Source organism: Hypanus sabinus, chromosome 10 (genome assembly GCF_030144855.1).
Source record: "Hypanus sabinus isolate sHypSab1 chromosome 10, sHypSab1.hap1, whole genome shotgun sequence".
Lineage (NCBI taxonomy): Eukaryota > Metazoa > Chordata > Chondrichthyes > Myliobatiformes > Dasyatidae > Hypanus > Hypanus sabinus.
The window spans coordinates 92335079-92356912 of record NC_082715.1 but is presented as its reverse complement, the minus strand read 5'-3'; positions in this window follow the sequence as shown (position 1 = coordinate 92356912).

Sequence of the window (21834 nt, the reverse complement as noted above, 5' to 3'; positions counted from 1 at the left end):
TTTTTCCATGTGAATACTGAAGCAAAGTATTAATTTGGTACCTCCTCTATCTCCTCCGGTTCTATACACACTTTTGCACTGTTATACTTGATTGGTCCTATACTCTCATGTCTTATCCTTTTGCTCTTCACGTACTTGTAGAATGCCTTAGGGTTTTCCTTAATCCTGTCCACCAAGGCCTTCACATGGCCCCTTCTGGCTCTCCTACTTTCATTCTTAGGCTCCTTCCTGCTAGCATAATTTTCTAGATCTCTATCAATACCTAGTTTTTTGAATTTTTCGTAAGTTTTTTTTTCTTCTTGACTGGATTTTCAACAGCCATTGTACACCATGGTTCCTGTACCTTACCATCCTTTCCCTGTCTCATTGGAATGTACCTATGCAGTACACCATGTAAATATCCCCTGAACATTTGCCGTGTTTCTACCATATCTTTCCTTGAGAACATCCGTTCCCAATTTATGCTTCCAAGTTCCTGCCTGATTGCTTCAGATTTCCCCTTACTCCAATTAAACACTTCCCTAATTTGTCTTTTCCTATCCCTCTCCAATGCTATGGTAAAGGAGATAGAATTGTGATCAATATCTCTAAAATACTCTCCCACTGAGAGACCTGACATCTGACCATGTCCATTTCCCATTACCAGATCAAGTACATCCTCTCCTCTAGGCTTATTGACTTCTTGTGTCGAGGAACTTCACTGAACACACCTAACAAATTCCACCCCATCTTATCCCCTTGCTTTAGGGAGATGCTAATCAATATTGGCGAAATGAAAATCTCCCACCATGACAATGCTGTTATTATTACACCTTTCCAGAATCTGTCTCCCTATCTGCTCCTCGATGTCCCTGTTACTATTGGGTGGTCTATAAAAATCACCCAGTAGAGTTATTGACCCCTTCCTGTTTCTAACTTCCATCCTCTGAGACTCAGTAGACAATTCCTCCATGACCTCCTCCTTTTCTGCAGCCATGACACTGTCTCTGATCAACAGGGCCACGTCCCCACCTCTTTTGCCTCCTTCCTTGGCCTTTCTGAAACATCTAAAGCCTGGCACTCTAAGTAACCATTTCTGTTCTGAGCATCCAAGTCTTTGTAATAGCCACATCATCATAGCTCCAATTACTGATCCACACTCTAAGCTCAGCTGCATTGTTCATGATACTCCTTGCATTAAAATAGACACATCTCAAACCATCATTCTGAGTACATCCTTTCTCTATCAGCTGCCTATCCCCCCTCTCACATTATCTACAATATTTCTCAATTTGTGTGTCTTTAGTTCGGATCCCACCACCCACCCTGAGAAATTCTGGTTTAAACTCTCCCCAGTAGCCTTAGCAAAACTCCCTGCCAGGATATTGGTTCCCCTCGGATCCAAGTGCAACCCAGCCTTTTTGTACTGGTCATGCCTGTCCTAAAAGAGGTCCCAATGATCCAGAAATCTGAATCCCTGCCCTCTGTTCCAATCCCTCAGCTGTACATTTATCCTCCACTTCACTCTATTCCTACACTCACTGTAGTGTGGCACAGGCAGTAATCTCAAGATTACTATCTTTGAGGTCCTGCTTCTCAACTTCCTTCCCAGCTCCCTGTCGTCTGTTTTCAGGACCTCTTCCCTTTTCCTACCTGCGTTGTTGGTACCAACCTCTACCAAGTCCTCTGGCTGTTCACCTTCCCATTTCAGGATACTATCAGCGCAATCAGAATCATCCCAGATCCTGGCACCTGGGAGGCAAAGTACCATCTGTGCTTCTTTACTGCATCCACAGAATCACCTCTCAGACCCCTTAACTATAGAGTTCCCTATCACTGCTGACATCCTCTTCCTTCTCTACCCTTCTGAGCTATAGGGCCAGACTGTGCACCAGAGATGCAGCCATTGTTGCTTCTCCCAAGTAGGCCATTGCCCCCCAACAATACTCAAACAGGAGTACTTATTGTTGAGGGGGATAGCCACAGGGGTATTCTCTAGTATCCGATCCTTGTCCTTCCCTCTCCTGACTGTTACCCACTTATCAGCCTCTCGAGGCCCTGGTGTGACTACTTGCATATAGCTCCTGTCTATCACCTCTTTACTTTCCCTAACCAGACAAAGGTCACCAAGCTGCATCTCCAGTTCCCACCTAGTCCCTAAGGAGCTGCAGCTCAACACACCTGGCGCAGATGTGGCTGTCCGGGACGCTGGGAGTTTCCCGGACTTTCCACAACTGACACCCAGTACAGAACACCAGCCTTGCAGACATACTTCCTATTCTTATTCTTCACAAGTCACTTACCTCACCTCAACCTGTTATCGCCAAAGCCTCATTGAGCAAAAGCCCTCTTACTCGGACTCCTTCTACTCCGATGCCTGCTCCTCCAACACCCACTCTATAAAGCCGTCTTCTTTTTAAATTCTTCCCGCCGGTCTCACTCTCTGATGTCCACGCGTCTGCTCAGTCTTGCCTCGATCAAACCGCTGAAGAAAAAATGCATTACTTTTAAATTCCTCCCGCCAGTCTAACTCGTTGACATCCACATGCCTGCTCAGTCATGCCTTGATCTTCTGCACCCTTTCCAAAGCCTTGACATCCTGCCTATAATGGGCTGACCAGAACTGTATGCACATTCCAACCTAACTAGTTTTATAAAACTGCAACATAACTTCCTGAGTCTTGAACTTAATGCCTTGACTAATAGAGGCAAGCATTCCATATGCCTTCTTAACCACCCTAAAAACCTGTGCAGCCACTTTCTCGGAGCTATGAACCTGTATACCAAGGTCGCTCTGCTCATCAGCACTGTTAAGGATCTTAATTGTCTCATGTCACATATTCATGTCATATGCCAATGATAATAAATCTGCTTCTGATTCTGATCAAGGTAGTAAAAGAAGAAAATTAAAAAGTTAAAATAAAAACAGGGAAAAGGTATTTTCATAGTATAATTTGTGTTATTAGGATGCCCATTTCCCTTCAGATTGAAGCATGTCACTATTGCTGACTATGGTAAGTACAGCAGTTGCCCTGCACCAGCAACTTCTAAAAACAGGAATCCTACAAATCTGTTGATTGAAAGATATACATTAATTAACACATCAGGAGTTTTCCATGGCACTTTGTTCCGTATCACACTCAAGAGAAAAGCTTCCATCATGTCCTCAATACTGCAATGAAATGTTAGATAAGTTTGTATGTAGGACCTCTGCTCTTGTGGGCAAGATTATTGCAAATGAAACCAAATGATACTTAAAGCAACAAATAAAAGCAGAAGTTAGAACATGAAAGTAAGGAATTAGCTCCATAGTATCAATGACAATGCAGTTATTTTTTAAAATTTTATTTAGAAGGCAGTGCAGAGTAGGCCTTTCTGGCCTTTCAAGACGCACCAACCCAGCAGCCCCAAACTGAACTCTAGCCTAACCAAAGGGCAAATTACAATGACAAATTAACCTACCAACTGGTAGACCTTTGAACTGTGGGAGGAAACCGCAGCACTCAAAGAAAACCCACACAATCCACAGGGAGGACATACGGATGACGTCTGAATCAAACTCCATACTCCATCACCCTGATAGTGCCACACTAACAGTTATGTTACTGTCATCCCTGGCCTCCGTCATCTTATTTTTACTATGGATGTCTAGTCCCTATACACCTCCACCCCCCACCAAGAATGCCACAAAGCTCTCCATTTCTCTCTGGACTCCAGGCCAAACCAGTTCCCTCTACCACCACTCACCTCCATTCAGCGGAATTTTTCCTCACTCTAAATAATTTCTCCATTGACTCCTCCCACTTCCTTCAAACAAAAGGTGTAGCCATGGGCACTTGCATAGGTCCCAGCTATGCCTGTCTGTTTGTCGGCTATGTGGAACAGTCTATGTTCCAAGGCTACATTAATAACTGTCCCACACTTTTCCTGACCCTACATCAATGACTGCATTGGTGCTGCCTCCTGCACCCATGCTGAGCTCATCTACTTCATCCACTTTGCCTCCAACTTGCACTCTGTCCTCAAATTTACCTGATCCATTTCTGATGCCTTCCTCGTCTTTCTTGATCTCACTGTCTCTATTTCCAGAGACAGCTTATCCACTGACGTCTATTATAAAGCCAAGGACTATCACAGCTACCTGGACCATGCCTCTTTCCACCCTGTTATTTTGGCCCATCTAATCCATGCTGATCAGACCTTCGGCCCAGTACCACCTACCTGCATCCGGATCATATCCCTCTATACCATTCTCATTCATGTAACTATCCAAGCTTCTCTTAATTGAACTTGAATCTACCGATTTCACATGTAATTAAATTAATAACTAAACAGCAAAAGCAAATTGTTTATACAAATTAACTAGTTTCCATTTTGTAAAATTTATATGGTATTTAGATGCTTGAATTTGGTTTTCAAGAGTCCACTTAAACTGCATAACTGAATGTATTTAACTCCTTTAAAATGCTTTAAACAAAACTTCTAAGAGGATATTTTCATTGAAATACATTTAACTGCCTCTTAAAATTCAATCCATATTCTTTCCTGCAATAATGTTTAAACATTATTCATAATGTGTAGGATGGCTCTGTTGGTTAAAAAAAAGAAATTAAATCCTTAGAAAGAGATGACATTAGATCGGAAAATGTAGAATCCTTCTGCGTGATGTTAAGAAACTTCAAGAGAAAAAAGACCCTGATGGGAGCTGTGTACAGGCCACCAAACAGTAGCCAGGATGGGGAATGTAAACTACAATAGAAGATAGAAAATACATGAAATAAGGACAATGATACAATGGCCATGGTGGATTCAATACAGAGGTAGATTGGAAAAATCAGGATGGTGCTGAATCCCAAGAGCAGGAATTTGTGGAGTGCCAATGAGATGGCTTTTTAGAGCAGCCCGTTTTTGAGTGGTGGAATGGCAATTCTGGATTGGGTGATGTATAATGAACCAGAGTTGATTAGGGAGCTTCAGGTAAAGGAATCCTGAGGAGACAGTGTTCATAATTATGATAGAATTCACCCTGCAATTCGAGAGGAAGAAGATATAGTCAACTGTATCAGTATTACAGTAGAGTAAAGGGTATTACAGAGCCATGAAAGAGGAGCCTTACAAAGTCCATTGGAAAGGGACACTAGCAGGGATGCTGGCAGAACAGCAATGGATGGAGTTTCTGGGAACTATTTGGAAGGTGCAGGAAGAAGTATTATAAAGGGAGGATGAGGTAACTGTGACTGACAAGGGAATTCAAAGACAGCATAAAATCAAAACAGAGGGCATATTTAAAAAGCAAAAATTAGTAGGAAGTTAGCGGATTTGGAAGGTTTTTAAAACCAACAGAAGCTAGGTGAAAACTCGATAAGAACAACAAAGATGAAATATGAAAGCTAGCCAATAATGTAAAAGAGGATAACAATAGTATTTTTTCAGATATACCTGTACAAAGAGTAAAAGAGGGGTGAAAATGGATATCAGACCATTGGAAAATGATGCTGGAGAGAGCGATGTGGAAGCATAGTATTGTTAGACGAATTTACTAAGTATTTTGCATCAGTCTAAACCATGGAAGACATTAGCAGGATGCCAGAACTTTGAGATTGTTAGAAGACTGAAGTGAGGGTAGTTGCTGTTCTTAAGGAGAAGGACCTTGAGAAACTGAAAGATTTGAAGGCAGATAAATCACCTGGGCCAGATGGATTACACCCAAGGGTTTTGAAAGAGGGAGACGAAGAGTATGTGGAGGCATTAGTAATGATCTTTCAAGAATCAACCAGTTCTAGAATGGTTTCTGAGGACTGGAAGATTGCAAATGTCACTCCACTCTTTAAGAAGGGAGGGGGGCAGAATAAAGGAAATTTGGGCTGACTTCAGTCATTGGGAAGATGTTGGAGTCCATTATTAAGGTTGCAATTTGGGGTACTTGGAGGCACATGATAAGATAACTTAGCACGGTTTCCTTAAGGGAAAATCTCACCTGACAAATCTGTTGGATTTCTTTGAGGAAATAACAAGTAGGAGAGATAAAGAAGAGTCAGTGGATATTATTTACTTGGATTTTCGGAAGGCCTTTGACGAAGTTTCCATCCAAGGGGTCAGTATGGACATAGTGGAGGATTACAAATACCTGGGGATACGAATGGACAATAAACTGGACTGGTCAAAGAACACTGAGGCTGTCTACAAGAAGGGTCAGAGCTGTCTCTATTTCCTGAGGAGACTGAGGTCCTTTAACATCTGCCGGACGATGCTGAGGATGTTCTAAGAGGCTGTGGTGGCCAGTGCTATCATGTTTGCTGTTCTGTGCTGGGGCAGCAGGCTGAGGGTAGCAGACACCAACAGAATCAAAAAACTCATTCGTAAGGCCAGTGATGTTGTGGGGGTGGAACTGGACTCTCTCTAACGGTGGTGTCTGAGAAGAGGATGCTGTCCAAGTTGCATGCCATCTTGGACAATGACTCCCATCCACTGCATATTGTGCTGGTTAGGCACAGGAGTACATTCAGCCAAAGACTCATTCCACTGAGATGTAACACTGAGCGTCATAGGAAGTCATTCCTACCTGTGGCCATCAAACTTTACAACTCCTACCTCGGAGTGTCAGACACCCTGAGCCAATAGGCTGGTCCTGGACTTTATTTCCACTTGGCATGATTAACTTATTATTATTTAATTATTTATGGTTTTATATTGCTAAATTTCTTCACTATTCTTGTTTGGTGTGGCTGTAATGAAACCCAATTTCCTTCGGGATCAATAAAGTATGTCTGTCTCTCTGTCTGTGCCATTAGAGTCCGTGATATTACAGGAAAGTTACTAGTATGGATAGAAAACTAACTGACTGGCAGGAAAGCGATGAGTTCTATTCTGGTTTGCTGCTGGCGAATAGTGGTGTTCCACAGGTGTCAGTTAAAGTATCACTTCTTTCCAGAATCAATATCAGAGTCACTTTATTACCACTATATAGGAAACATACCATAATTGATTGTGGTTTGCTGCCAAGCATAAGAACACAGGACATGCTATAATAGACAAAACAAATGCAAACCACAATTTACAAGCAAATTGTGCAAACACCTGTGAGCAATCAACAATTCGAACCAGAATCAGAATCAGGTTTATTATCACTGGCATATGTTGTGAAATTTGTTAACTCAGCAGCAGCAGTTCAATGCAATACATAAAATAGAAGAAAAATCAAAATATAATAATAATAATAATAATAATAATAAGTAACTGCACAGTCACATGTACATAAATAGCAGAACAGTCACATGTGTAAATATTAATAATCACATTGAAATAAATGTGAACTTATGAACAGATTCAATAATTATCAATAGAACCGGAGAGCACAAAAAAAACATTTAATGGATGTTGTGCAGAGACAGTTAGGGTATTACACCTGAATGAGTTTTGATGAAAAGCTGGATAGCTCCAGGAAAGAAGATTTGGAGATGATGTGTACTCCTGGTGATGGTGAACTTGTAGCATCCCCCTAATGGCAATTTGGTGAATAGCTGACTGTTAGCAGTAACTTTACCAGCTCTCGTCTTCACTCCAGTAACAAACAGGCCTTTTATTGTCTTTAACTGACAGCCAATGATCTTGTCTGCTGATTGGACCACTCGCTCCAAATTGGACTTGGAGAGGAAGGAGGCAGTAGAAAACCAAATGGTGATAGAAGTTGTCACAAAAATGGTAAAAATTCATCAGGATATGTGATGCTAAGTTTCCTAAGCTGGCATAGGAAAAACAATCTCTGCTGGGCTATCCTATTGACGAGCGTAATGTGCTTGTCCCACTTGGTAGGAGGTTATCAGCAGAAGACAATCCTCATTTCTACTGTCTTGATAGCATTAAGCTCCAAGTTGTTACAAGCACACCATTCTGCAAGGAGGTCTACACTTCTTCAATATCAGGTCATGTCATTATTAGAGTTGAGACCAACTATAGTTGTGTCATCCATAAATTCAGGATTTTAAAGGATTTATTTGTGAAAATACAGTCATTTGTACCTTCAAAATTCAAAAATCAGAGGTGCAAAGGGACTTGGGAGTCCTTGTGTAAAACACCCTAAAAGTTAACATGCAGGTTGAGTCAGTGGTAAGGAATGCAACATTAGCATTCATTTTGAGAGGACTAAAATGTGTTGTTAGAGCAGAGATATAATGTTGAGCTTTTATGAGGCTTTTGTCAAACTACACTTAGAATATTGTGAGCAATTCTGGGCCCCTTAATTAAGAAATGATGTACTAATATACGAAAGGGTCCAGAGGAGGTTTACGAGAATCATTCCAGGAATAAAGGGGTTAATGCATGTGAAGCTTTTGATGGCTCTGGGCCTAAACTTGCTGGTGTTAAGGAATTATTGAATACCTTTCAAATATTGAAAGGCCTAGATAGTGTGGATGTGGACAGCATGTTTCCTATAGTGGTCAAGTCTTGGAACCAGAGGGCATTGCCTTGGAATGGTAGGACTTTCCCTTTAACAGAGTTGAGCAGATAACCTGAATGTGATAAGTTTGTGGAATTCATTGCAATAGGCAGCTGAGGAAGCCACGTAATTGTGTATTTTAAAAATGGAGGTTGACTGGTTCTCGATAAGTCAAGGCGTCAAAGGTTACAAGGAGAAGACAGGAGGATGGGATTGAACAGGATAATTAATTAGCTATGATGGAATAAGCTAAATGGTCTATTCTGCTCCTGTCGTATTGTTTAAACTAAGTATACAGTACAACTAATTATTCAATGGTCATGTTGTTTTGTTTATTGTATGGAACTTGAAGCTTCCTGTCTCTGGACTTCTTATTGCCATGAAAACCACATTATTGGCTTTGCAAAACCCTCAAAGGAAAAAAAATCTATGAGTAAACCTTACCTCAAGTATCTGAAAAAAATATTTTTATGTTTTAAGAAGGAGAGCACATCAAGCCACAATGGAGTAATCAAAGATTCACTTAGGAATGAATCAAACCAAAATGAGAAGCAAAAATCCCCAAGCAACATGAAAAATGATAGAACGGCTCAACTCAAAGTTTCAACAAAAATTGAAAATCAGTTGCCAGAAAATAATTGACAACAGCAAAAGAGATAAATAGGTTGGCAATGCATCACTTTTTGAAGATAAGTTTGTGATATTTTATGCATGCATTAACAGATAGTGCCATTTTCATCATTAGTTGATGCATTTAACAAGGACAATGATGTCCATCTGTGGCAAGTAGATCTAAGTGATTTACAATAATAGGTACAGAATACAGTGGTCACAATTATTTATTTAGTGAATACATACATTCTAAAACACGTAACTGCATTTTTTGTGAGCAAATGTAGCTCAAGGGTTGAATTTAGTCAGCAAGCACTCATCCACAGTCTGTGCTATAGTTTTGCCAGCACCATGTTCGCAGCCTGGGTTACCCTGGAGACCCATTGTGTGCTGTGCCAGTGAATTGTGTGGATATCTTGATTGAACTGGACATGGTTAAAAATTGATTTCTGATGACATGGCAGGTTAAATCCTGCCAGCTGATCTCCAAGGCCAATAATGAGAAGGTATTTCATAGCTGTTGCCAGTCTATTTGCCACAGGAGTTTCTCTAATCCTTTTTTTAGCATAGAAACCTCATTGCATACTTGGAAAGCACAATCAAATTTGGTGAGACCAGCCTGACAAACAGAATTCAACAATTATTTCAAAGATCTTTTGAAATGCATGGAATGTAGTAAAGTTAAATCGAAAATAGCAAGCTATTGGCAAATGTGGACTTACTCACAAAGTTTCCTGATAAGTGATGCAGTGGACCGCAATAAAATGCAGGGAGCTGATGAATTAATAACGTAAAGGAATATTATATAATATACAAATTTGATGGTGAAGTAGGTCATTGAATCACAATCACGGCTGATCTGATTGTAACCTCTAGAGTACATTCTTAATTACACATAGCTGGCAGAAGGAATATAGGCGTAGACTATTTTCTAAATGGGGATTAAATTGAGAAATTCCGAGGCATTGTGCAGGTGTGCCTAAAGGTTAATTTGCAGGTTGAGTCAGTGGTAAGGAAGGAAGATCCAATGTTAACACTCATTCGAGAAGACTAGCTTATGAATGCAAGGACCTAATGCTGAGGCATTGGTCAGACCACACTTGGAGAATTGTCAGCAGTTTTGTGTCCCTTATGTACGAAACAATGTGCTGGCATTGCAGAGGATTCAGAGATAGGTTATGGGAATGATCCTGGAAATGAAAGGGTTAACATATGAAGAGTGTTTGTTGGCCCTGGATCTGTACTCCCTGGAATTTAGAAGAATGAGTTGGGGGGGTGGGGAGGATGGATTTCATCGAAACCTATTGAATACTGAAAGGGCTAGATAGAGTAGACATGGAGAGACAGTTTCCTATTATGGGGGAGCCTAGGACCAAATGGCACAGCCTCAGAGTACAAGGACATCCCTTTAGAACAGAGATAAAAAGGAATATCTATCATTGTAGGCTAATGAATCTGTAAAATTCATTGCCACAAAGGGCTGTACAGGCCAAGTCATTGGGTATATTTAAAACGGAATTTGATAGGTTCTTGATTAAGAAGGGTGGCAAAGGTTATAGGAGAAGGCTGGTGTACTGGGTTGAGGAGGATATTAAATTAGCGATGATGGAATTTGGGTGCAGACTCAATGGGCTGAATGACCTAATTCTCTCATATGTCTTGTGGTCTTCCAGTCTAAATACATTTCACCTTTGCTTATCAAGTATCCGTTTAACTCTGCCTTAAAATTTCTAAGAGCCTGTGCTGATTGATGAGGAAGAGAGTCCCAGAGACTTGCATCAGTCTGAGAGATAATATTTCACCTTATCCCTGTTTTTAGTTGGGGAGCCTTTCTTTATCCATTGTGCATATTATCTCAAAGAGTAACACCTTCAAACTTATCATGATTAAACCCTACCTGCCATCGGTCTGTCCATCTTACCAACTGATCAATATCTTTCTGTAAACTTCAACTAACTTTCTTTCACTGTTTATTTCCATGTTATCTACAAATTTACCAACCATCCAACATTCATATGTGTTATGAACTGTAACTTTTTAGAAACAAACCAGCAGCAATAGAGTTCACACTGGAGTCTGGTTTTGATGTGAAAACACTATCTTTCTTAACATCTACTTATAATATAGTAACTTAACCAAGATAAACAAAAGTTAACAGTGTTATGTGTATAAATGTGTGTAAATATAATTCCCAAACTACTGAGCCTAGGGGACCAAAATTTCTAATCTTGAGATGGTAAAGTAGGAAAGTTCAGTAAATGATGGGAGAGAGATATTTATAATCCAAAGTAAATGTAGAGAGATGGTGATTATGACAAATTCCACTGGTAAATGAAAACCGTCATCGAAGATCTTGTCCGTTGAATCGATCCAAAGTCCACTTAGGTATATCACCAAAGTGACCTGTCACAGGAAAGTCATCTTCAAGTGATTACCACATAACCCACCCAGGCAAGGGTTAACTTCAAGTGGTCCCACAGGATATTTCTAAATCCACTCTTTTGGATTATACAAAGCGACAGACACACAGTCTGGAGCAAACCTTGCCCTTGGTAGTTCTTAAGTCCAAGTCTTACTCAGACTATGAGAGTAGCTGTTCTGTCTCTCTCGTTCCAACTGTCTGTTTCTAGTGCTCGCTCTCTCTCTCTGTAAAAAATCAGAAATGAGCTGAGTAAGTCAGCTGCTGATGCCATTGTTAGTCACGCCTCACTCAGTCACTCTCTTAAAGTGACAGTCCACAGCAAATGAAACCTATGGGTTCGTAACACTTCCCCCCAAGAAATAAAATTTTGATCTAAAAGAGCAAAATTTTAACTGAAAACTACAGTATGTAAAACAATACATGTATGGTTATCATGTAACACATTGCAGAAGCGTATACAAATACCAGATTCTACTCACTATTAAAAAAACATTGCAAGCTTAACATCTGGAAAGACTATCGGCAACTATGTTGCCCTTGCCTTTTATATGAGTTATCATAATATCATATTGTTGTGAAATCAGACTCCAGTTTAACAATCTTCTGATTTTGTTTGAATAAATGACAATAACTCTTACTCGATGGTAGAGTAATTCCATTGATGCTTGTTAAGTTTCCTTGAAAAGTAAGCTACAGGATGTTCAACATCATCATTACCCCTTTGTAATAAAACTGCTCCTTCACTGTGTTACATGATAACCATACATGTATTGCAGCTTCATCACTGGCATCCACAGCTATAGAGGAGGGCTTTGCAAAGTCAGGTGCCCTGAGCACAGGTTGGTGACACAGAATGGTTTTTATTTGATCAAATGCCTCCTGACAAGGTTCTGTCCAAACAAGCTCTTCACCCTTCTTCAGAAGGTTAGTCAACATCAATTCATATTCTCTATGTTTGAGTGCTAATGGGAGAAATAGAAGGGAGGGGAGACTTTTATTCATGTTCACTATCCTTTCAAATTGTCTAAGGTGCCTGATGTAAGACTCAAAAACTCTCTCCTGGTGGCGTGGTCATGATGGATTGAATATCTCCTTTTTATGCCCAAAATGTCAATGAATGATGAACTTATGATCTTATGAATCTGTCAACAGGAGAGCTAAGACAATTCTTGGCAATAAATCTATGTGTACACTTGGGTAGGATGTTTTAGGGTAGTTACTGATATCATGCAAAGGACAGTTTTCCCTTTCTTGTTGAATTAATTATTTAACCTTCAAAGCAATAGTTTTTTTTTTGTAAAGCAGAAGCATGAACTCAGAAATCTCCAATGGTAGTGTTTTTCTTTGTTCTCAAGACCTTGTTTGGGTGATGAATTATAAATCATCCTTTTCTTCTCCTATTAATTTTTCCAAGATCAGAAAACCTGAGATTGCCAATAGTTATTACATTGAAATTACCAAACTAACTTCTGGTAGGCAGTGATTAATTTACTTGGTGATTTCTAACAAATTGGTTGATTAATCTGGAGATATGAGATTGCTTCCCATATCAACAGTTTGGGAGTTAAATTGCTCAGAATTGAAAAACAACGAAATTGAAAAAATAGTATCAATAATAGAGTCATTGATTATCTAATTGGTTTCCAATCCTATTTGGCTCATGGATGACCTCCAGAAAGATAAACACACAGCAGAGAAGCATGCTGTTTGGATTACCATGTTGGTAACAACCATCACGTGCAGTCTTCTCTAATCCCATCTACCATCAAATGATCTGTGGCTTTCTGTGCAATGGCTATTCAAATTCTCATCCAGATGATCCTTAAATGGTGTGAGAATTTCTGTCAGTACAACCCCTTTAAGCAGATTCCTCCACTGCCCTGTATGGCAAAAAATCTTTCTTGATCTCCTCCAAACGAATTACCCTTACACTAAACCTACATCTCTAGATTTAGACATCTCTGTAATGGGAAATGTTTCTCAAGAATTATTTTATCTATGCCCCATATTATTCTGTATTCCTCAGTCAGGTCCCGCTTTAGTCTTCTTCTCTCCAAAAAAAAAACCTCCCTATCTGTTCCTTACCTTGGGAAGCCTACATGTGATTATTATATTTCTCATAAAAAGATGCACTAAACACCTTTGCTTACAGCAAAGGCTAGTTAATTAATTTGTTTTGTATTAGTTGTAAATGCCACATGCTCAAGAACAAAATTAAACTCATAGGAGGGATAAGTTTCTTGACAGAAGAGCCACTGTGGCTTAGTGATTAGTACGGCACTATTACAGCTAGGGACATTGTGGAATTTGGATTCAATTTTTGCTCTGTCTGTAAGGAGTTTTCCCTGTGAACTGCATAGGTTTCCTCCTGGTGCTCTGGCTTCCATCCACGGTCCAATAATGTACGGGGTTAATTGGTCATTTTAAATTGTACTGTCATTAGGCTAGCTCATTAGGTTGAAAGGGTCTGTTTCATGCTATATTTCTAAATAAAATAAAAAATAAAATACAATAAAAATATATGAAAATTAGACTGAGGTTGAACTTAATGCTAACTTATATTTAAATAATGGTATTCGATTACTCACTAATTTTCTCTGATTTGTACAGAGACAGTGTAATATCAAGTAGCAAGCATCAATAACAGGAAAAAAGCCCAAGTGCAATTGCAAACTACAGAACGCCGGAGCAGCTATTAAGCAGTTCTATATAATTTACTTTTAAATATAGGTATGTACCCATATTATTAAATAAAGTAAAGCAAATTTTCAATTTCAAAAGTATTACTTTAGAGTGATGTAACCCTCTCACTGGGGCTTCTATACAAACTTGGCTCATTAGGTCACTCTAACAGCCACATGACTCAGCAGTGAGAAGATGACCTTTCATAAGCAATGTATGTCGAGGGTCAGTATGATTTGGGTTCAACCAAACAGGAACATTGATTGTAGTGAACGCTATGTAAATACTGCCTCATGCAAAGTTATTATTCGTCAGAAAAATGAAAGATCATATACCGACAAAATTACAAAGAAAATATATTTACCAGTATTTCAACTTTAACAAACAATTACTAGAAAAAGAAGAAAAATAAAAGGGTTCATTACAGCTAAACCAGTCCAAGTGTGCACATAAATGTTGCAGCCCATTTCTGAAGAAGCCGGATGCTTCACTTTGAATACTCACGTGCTGAACTACACTCTGGATGAAGGACACCAGCTACAGTTTGAACTTCCCTTGAAAAATCTCAAACAAACTGACTAACTCAGGAGTATTGGCAGTTCCTCCTTTGAAACGATCATCTGCACAAAGCACTTCTTACAACGAGATTACGCCTATGGGTGGGATCCTCCGAGCATCTTCCTTTGTGCTCTTCTCTGCACCAACTCACAAAAGACCCCAAACCAGTCTACTGTCTTTCTGAAAACTGATCCTGCCCAGCTCTCTCAAGTGTTCCACAGCAAATGCTCCTTATCTTTAGCCAAAGCCAAAACAGTAGTCTATGAAACTTACTAACAGGACATACTGCGTTTACAGAAAGATGCTAAAATAAAAATACCTCACAGCATGGTAGAAGAAATCTTAACCAAGGTATTACAGTGATAATTTCAAGTGGAATGCCTAAAAGCAAAGACTTGCATTGACATTGATCCTTTGATTACCTCAGCTGAGTGTTTTACAGCCAGAGAGTATAATGAAATATATGAATGTTATTGAATTTTTGGAGTTCTGTATGTTCAGTTTAGGCTTGCTTAGGTATAGGACTGGTTCAAAGCCAGCCAATACTCCACAGACAGATTGAGATGTTGGTATAAGATATAGGAGAAAAAGCTATGAGTTGAAACTACACTTTAAAAAAATACTTAACTGGTTTGAGTTTTGAATACTCACAATTTTAAAAGCTGCTATTTAACTAAACTAATTCCATAATGATGTTGCACAGGACTACTTCTAGGTTGAAATATTAGAGAACTTGATTGAATCACATAATTAAGGTAGATTTGATATTCCATATGAATTGTTCCAATCTCATGCTGTAGGTTAAAAGAATTAAATAACTCCCAAAGTAGTATGATGTTTATGTTGGTGAACTAGCAAACAATATTAAAAGTTAAAGTATATTTATTATCAAAGTACGTATACTTTATACAACCTTGAGATTCATCTTCCTACAGGCAGCTACAAAAGAAATAAACCCAATGTAACCCACTGAAATGGAAGAAGACCTTCTAACTCCCAACCTGCAAAATAAAATAATTAAAAAAATTGTGCAAACAATAAAAGTAAGCAAATGGCATTCAGAACTGGAGTTTGCAAAAGTGAGTTCACACTGTGATAGTTGCAGGCCACAGCCGCAGTTCAGTGCAGGGATGAGTAAATCTCGTGGAGTAACAAGCTGATGTTCAGCATGGAGAGGAGTAAATCTTGTGGAGTAGTGATTTAAACGAGCCTGTGCCTTGCCTACGGCCCTAGCACCCTATTCCTTTCAATCTGGCCTGGTGCTTAAATTGTCCAGACCTTGCTGCTTCAGATAGTACCCCACCACCTCAATTCTGCCCGTATATAACTTTGCAAATTCGGCTCGACGCTTAAATCCAGGTTTATTGAATTAGAGACATAAATTTGAATCCTAACAACATTTCAAATAAGTAATATCAATTCAAGTATCTGTAATTTAAGTAAAAGCTGACCTTAGTAGCAGAAGTATGAAACTACTGGATGTCATAAAAATCTATTTTGTTCACCAATGTCCTTCACTGAAGAAAATTTGCCATCTTTACCTGGTCTCCAGATTGAGTCCAGACTCACAAGAGCAGTTGGTCTTAACTCCCTCCTCAGTTCGGGGGTAATTAGAAGTAGACAATAAATGTCTTATCCAGCTGGTGTTGTAGTGGCATCCGTAGTGGACGTCAAGGCAAGTGGTCCTGGGTCCGAATCCAGAGAGCTCCTTGCACGCTTTTCATCCGTGCTGGGTTGAGTGTCAACTAGCAACTTGGCCTCGTAAAAAAACAGACAAAGGTGCTAAAGGCACCATAAGGTTGTCACTTGATGTGCCACAAGGTGCAGAGAGAAGCAATGACAGCAATAAATATCTGCATTGCCATTGATAAACAACTAAATACAAATATCTCATGGTGATGCTACAGGCAGAGTCTTGAATAGGAGAGTTTTAAATTGTATTTTTTTGAAGCTTTTGAGTCAGAAAATTGAACAGTGGAAACCGGTCATTTGCCACCCAATCCCATCCCCTATCCATGCTGATCAGTGAGTACCCTTCTGTATAAATCCCATTTCCATTTCTGAGCTTCAATACCTTGGTGATTCAAATGCTCACCTAGAAACCTCTTAAGCAGCATCTGCTTCCACTACTCTCTCTAGCAGTGCATTCCAGGTGCTCACAGCTCTCATGGTGATAAACGTTCCTTTCAGATCCCCTATGATTCTCTCACACTTGCTCCTAAATCTATGTCCTTTTGTTTTGTTCAACTATAGAAAAAATGTTCCTCCTGTCTATCCTATCTACACCCCTCATAATCTTATATATCTCAATCAGGTCCCCTCTAAACCTTGGTGCTCATAAGATCGTAAAACACAGGAGCAGAATTAGGCCATTCAGCCCATCGAGACTGCTCCACCATTCTATCATGGCAGATTATTATCCCTCTCAATCACAGTCCTCTGCCTTCCCCTGTAACCTTTGACACTCTTACAATCAAGAAACAATCTGTTATGTTTTATAACTCCAAAACATAAAACTAATCAAAAGATAACCATGAAGCCAGGAATAATGTGTGTACTCTAGTTTCATTTTTACTTAAAGAGGCACACACTTATGACATGGTGGTGTATACTATTCATGTACTTTTACATATAACCTGTAATAAATTATGTAAACAACAAAGAATGCTTAACTAAACAATATATTTACAATATTGTTCAAATATTACTGAAATACTAAATACACCTCACTCCTCTCTGTTTAGCTATAAACTCCAACTCAATATAGAATGCACCTCACCTTACCTCACCACACCTCACCTGTGGAGGATCACTTACTCTTGTGGGATAACGTCTTTCCTGACAAGGGGTGCCACTCAGCTTGCTAGGTGAGACCTAGCTGTGAAACAATCTCAGGTTCTGAGGCATCCTCATTGGTGGTTGTGGAGTTGATTCTGGGACCGCAGGAAATGGTTCTGATGGCTTAACTACTAACCTGCTGCATCTGCATTTTAGCTTTTCTCGAATGCTGCACTGGGACACCCAGATATCTTTACATTTCAGAGCATCTCCCACCATTTAGTTATAAAGACTTCTTAAAATTATTTTTCCTATCAAAATAGACTGCTTCAAATTATCCCATCAAAAATACCTGTTGCCAGATCACTTACAGTACTTAAATTATGAGTAACCCCTTGTCACTTCCTTAAATCCTCTTGCAAATTTATTTCCAGCCTATTTTAATGTTATCAGCTAGTTGTGAATTTTTACAGCCACTACTCTTGACACTAGCTTTTTACTCAAGAATTATGTATCACTTTGAAATTAACTTCCTGAGCTCTAGTGGTGAATCTGGGATCATATTTTCCAGATTAACAGTTTAGGTCCTTAATGTTGATCCATTAGAGTCTAAATTGAACTATGTAACTTGCAATACAATAAGTTTGAGGGTATTTATGAATAAAATAAAAGCAGTCAGGATATATTGCATGCTCTGAACAGTGAAATCAGCACAAAGTGCTCACATATCACATGGGCACCCCATAACACAGTGGTTAGCACAACACTGTTACAGCTCAGGGAGTTTGGAGTTCAGTTCTGATGTCCTCTGAGAGAGGTTTGCACATCTTTCCTCTGAACAGGTCCAGTTTCCTCCCACAGTGCTGTCAATAGGTTGATAAATTGTCCTGTTATCAGGCTCGGGTTGCTGGGTGATGCAGCTCACTGGAAGGGCTGTTCCAAATTGTATCTCAAAATAAAATAAAATTAACTGGAAATTAAATTCCAGATTTGAAAATTACTTTAATCTGTTAACACATATGTGCTCGTAGATCTTGATGATACGTCTTTTAATCTTGCCGAAAACCACTGAAAATCACGCAACCACTCCTTGATAGTACTTAACAATCCAGGAGGGATAATGATATGATATAAAGCTTGCCTCAGGCAACCTTGATTGATAAAGAATAACGTTTGATAAACCATTAGATACCGATAAGATTGAAACAGTCTTACAGATATAAATATTGGACTGAGGCACAAAGAATCCAAACTAACACTGCCTAAATTATTTATACCATATGTCAACAAAAACAAAGGCACAAGAAGTGCCACTGAGAATTTTTTTTAAGGAAGTGGGACTAATTTAGGATTTTACCTGAAAAATCAAAGAGGGATTGTGCTTAAGTTGGGAGTTTATTTAAGATGGTGGAAGATACAGAAAGCTTTAAACTTAAGATGATTCATATCCCAAATCTCAGCACTGAGAGGACTCAGGTGTATGGCCTGTGTGAGAGCAATGAAGGCCTTCCCTATTTATATTTATTCTGATATCTGAGGTATTTTGCCAGCTCCACTCATAAATATTAGATAGTCTTTTAACCTCAGTATACTCTTTACAACTGTCTAGTCGGATCACTTCACAAGGCAAAGGGATTGAAGACATTTTTTATGTTAGAACTGCACAAAACATACATCAAGCTGGACCTGGTGTACTGAGTACAGTTTAGGTCATCACACCCGGGGAGGAATGGGGCAGCAGTAGAAAGAGAGCAGAAGAGATTCACCGGGATGTTGTCTGGAATGGAGGACTCTATTTATATAGAGATTTTGAAATACTGGGTTTATTTTCATGGAAAATAGGAAGCTGACGGCTGAACCCTAATAGAGGTTTATAAAATCATGAGGGGCATAGATAAGGTAAATAGATAATCTTTTTATGACAGTGAGCATGTTTAAAACTGTTGGACATAGGCTTAAGGTGTGAGAAGAGAAAGCTAAAGGATTGAGGTGGGAATTTTTTCACACAGGGAATAATGGGTATATGGAATAAGCTGCCAGAAGAAGTAGAGTCAAATCCAATTACACAGTTGAAAGATATGGATGAATACTTAAATAGGAAAGGCATTGAAAAATATGGGACTAACGCAAGCAAATTACATTTGCATTAATAGACATCACAGTTAGCATGGACACGTTGGGTCGAAAAACCTGTTTCTGTGTTCTGCATCAGTGACTCAGTGTCTCCATGACTTTAGATCAGACCAAGAAAGGATGACAGCATGCTTTCCTTGCAAAACTCCGCTGAGCTATTAGTGTGTGTGTGTGTGTGTGTGTGCGCGCGCGCACGGCAATGATAGTGAATTGCCTGATTTTATTTTCGGCCCACAACTTACTAAATATGTTGAACCACGTATCATTATCAGGTTGAGAGCTAAGCTCACAGATAGCAGACCACACATTCACTACCTGAGCTTCACCGCTAATCTGCCATGCCATTGCATGATTTGATACTATTGGGTTGCTGTTTCTTTGGCAACAGGAGTGAACAATTGTCTCATAGCTCTGGTTTTCATCATGATAATGATAACAATAATTAGGGTAGAAAAAAAAACTAATGTATTTCATTTCCCTGTGCTGTCCTCCAAACAGAGATTGTAATTCAAGTACTTTGTCATGTTAAGTAGTGACTTGTAATTCAAGGGGGAGTCCTTTTTTTTCGCTATGAAGCCATAAATGCTCTCTTTATGATCGCAATTTATAATTACAATTCCATAAATGATTCACTCCTCTGAGAGCAGAGGAAAGATTTCTTTTTCACTGAGTCAGATTCTGCCAGTGTTAAACTGAGGTGTAACTTCAGAAACAGTGGATCTGAGTACAATTAATTAAATTTGCAATAAAAATGCAATTAAATCAATTATATCGTAAACACAACAGTTATTTTTTATTCAAAAAGCAAAAAGCCTGAAATTACAACATTTGTGGAGAGAAAAGCATAATGTTTTGGATTGATGACATGTCATCAATATAGAGTTGAGATAGTCTTTGACACTTGCCTGTGACCAAAATTGCTCACAAGATCTCACAGCTCCAGAGAGGTTACCTGACCCTGAGATGATGGCTTCTCAGAATGGATGCCCGAAGTTGGAGCACTTTTCAAGGACCAGGAATAGAGCTTTCATGTTTTACCACATACACAGAAGTTTGGTAATAGCACTGACAGGAAGAATGCCCCTTACATCTTCAACCTCAATGCCCTTCACCGTTGGATCTCATAAACACATGCACTCCTCTCGCTTAGAGTTGTAGTCATACACAGCACAGAATTAGGCCATTTGACCCATCATGCCAATACTGGCTTTTTGCCCATCTATACTAATCTCATATTGTCATATTAGGACAATATCCTTCTATGCTTTGCTAATATAAGTGTCTGTCTAAAAGCCTCATAATGATGCGTTTGTATGGTGATATTACTATCTTCATTGTTTAACAGGTGTAGATTGCAATGAGGTTAAGAGGTTTGCAATGAAATTCAGTTCTGGGATCTTCCCGTTATCTTCTAAGCAGAGTAAGCAGGTATTCTGACCTCACCATTTACAATTACTGCAGGTGAAATGTTGAAGGTTTCCTCTCTGGATTCAGGGTAAGGCTCCTTTTAACACCTGGTCAAGGAGAACAAACTGCTGGATCTACTGACTTCTGTCCAACAAAATTCTGCCAACAGTATTCCAGAAAAATGTGTAGAAGATAAAGTGGAAGAAGGTTTCAGTGTTTTCTCTCTGTTCCGTGCCCCAGAAATAAGGTGTAAAGCTGAGGGAAATCAATCCAGGGAAAAGTAGAATACACACACACACAGTGATGTCATGACTTTCACATCCATTTCATAATATTTCAGAATGTTTTACATCCAGCGAAGCATCTTCATAAGAGTAATCAGTGTTATAAATGTAGGAAAGATATCAGAAACTCTATTCACAGTAATCTCCCACTAAAATAATATAAGTGGATCATCTGTGTATAATAATGATAATTTAGACAAGAATATTAGCTGAAACATATTCTCAAAGAACCTGTTTTTCTTCAAAATGGTGGCAGATGAATTTTTTACATCCATCTTTGAAAGCAGATTTAACTTCCAGAGCTTATATCTCTTCTGAAAATGGCACCTCTTTACAATAGAACGGTGTGGAATGTCAGTTGCAATTTTTGTGCTCAAGTTTCCTAACAGGACTTAAGAATGTAAACTTCAAACACTTATTAAGGTAAACAAATTAGTTTACAACTTAGATGGTTGATTGATTATAGATTTGAGCCTATGGCTATCTGCATTCTCACTTTATAAGATTCCAGGATGTTTTTGTCATCTTCACTTTTATTCTTT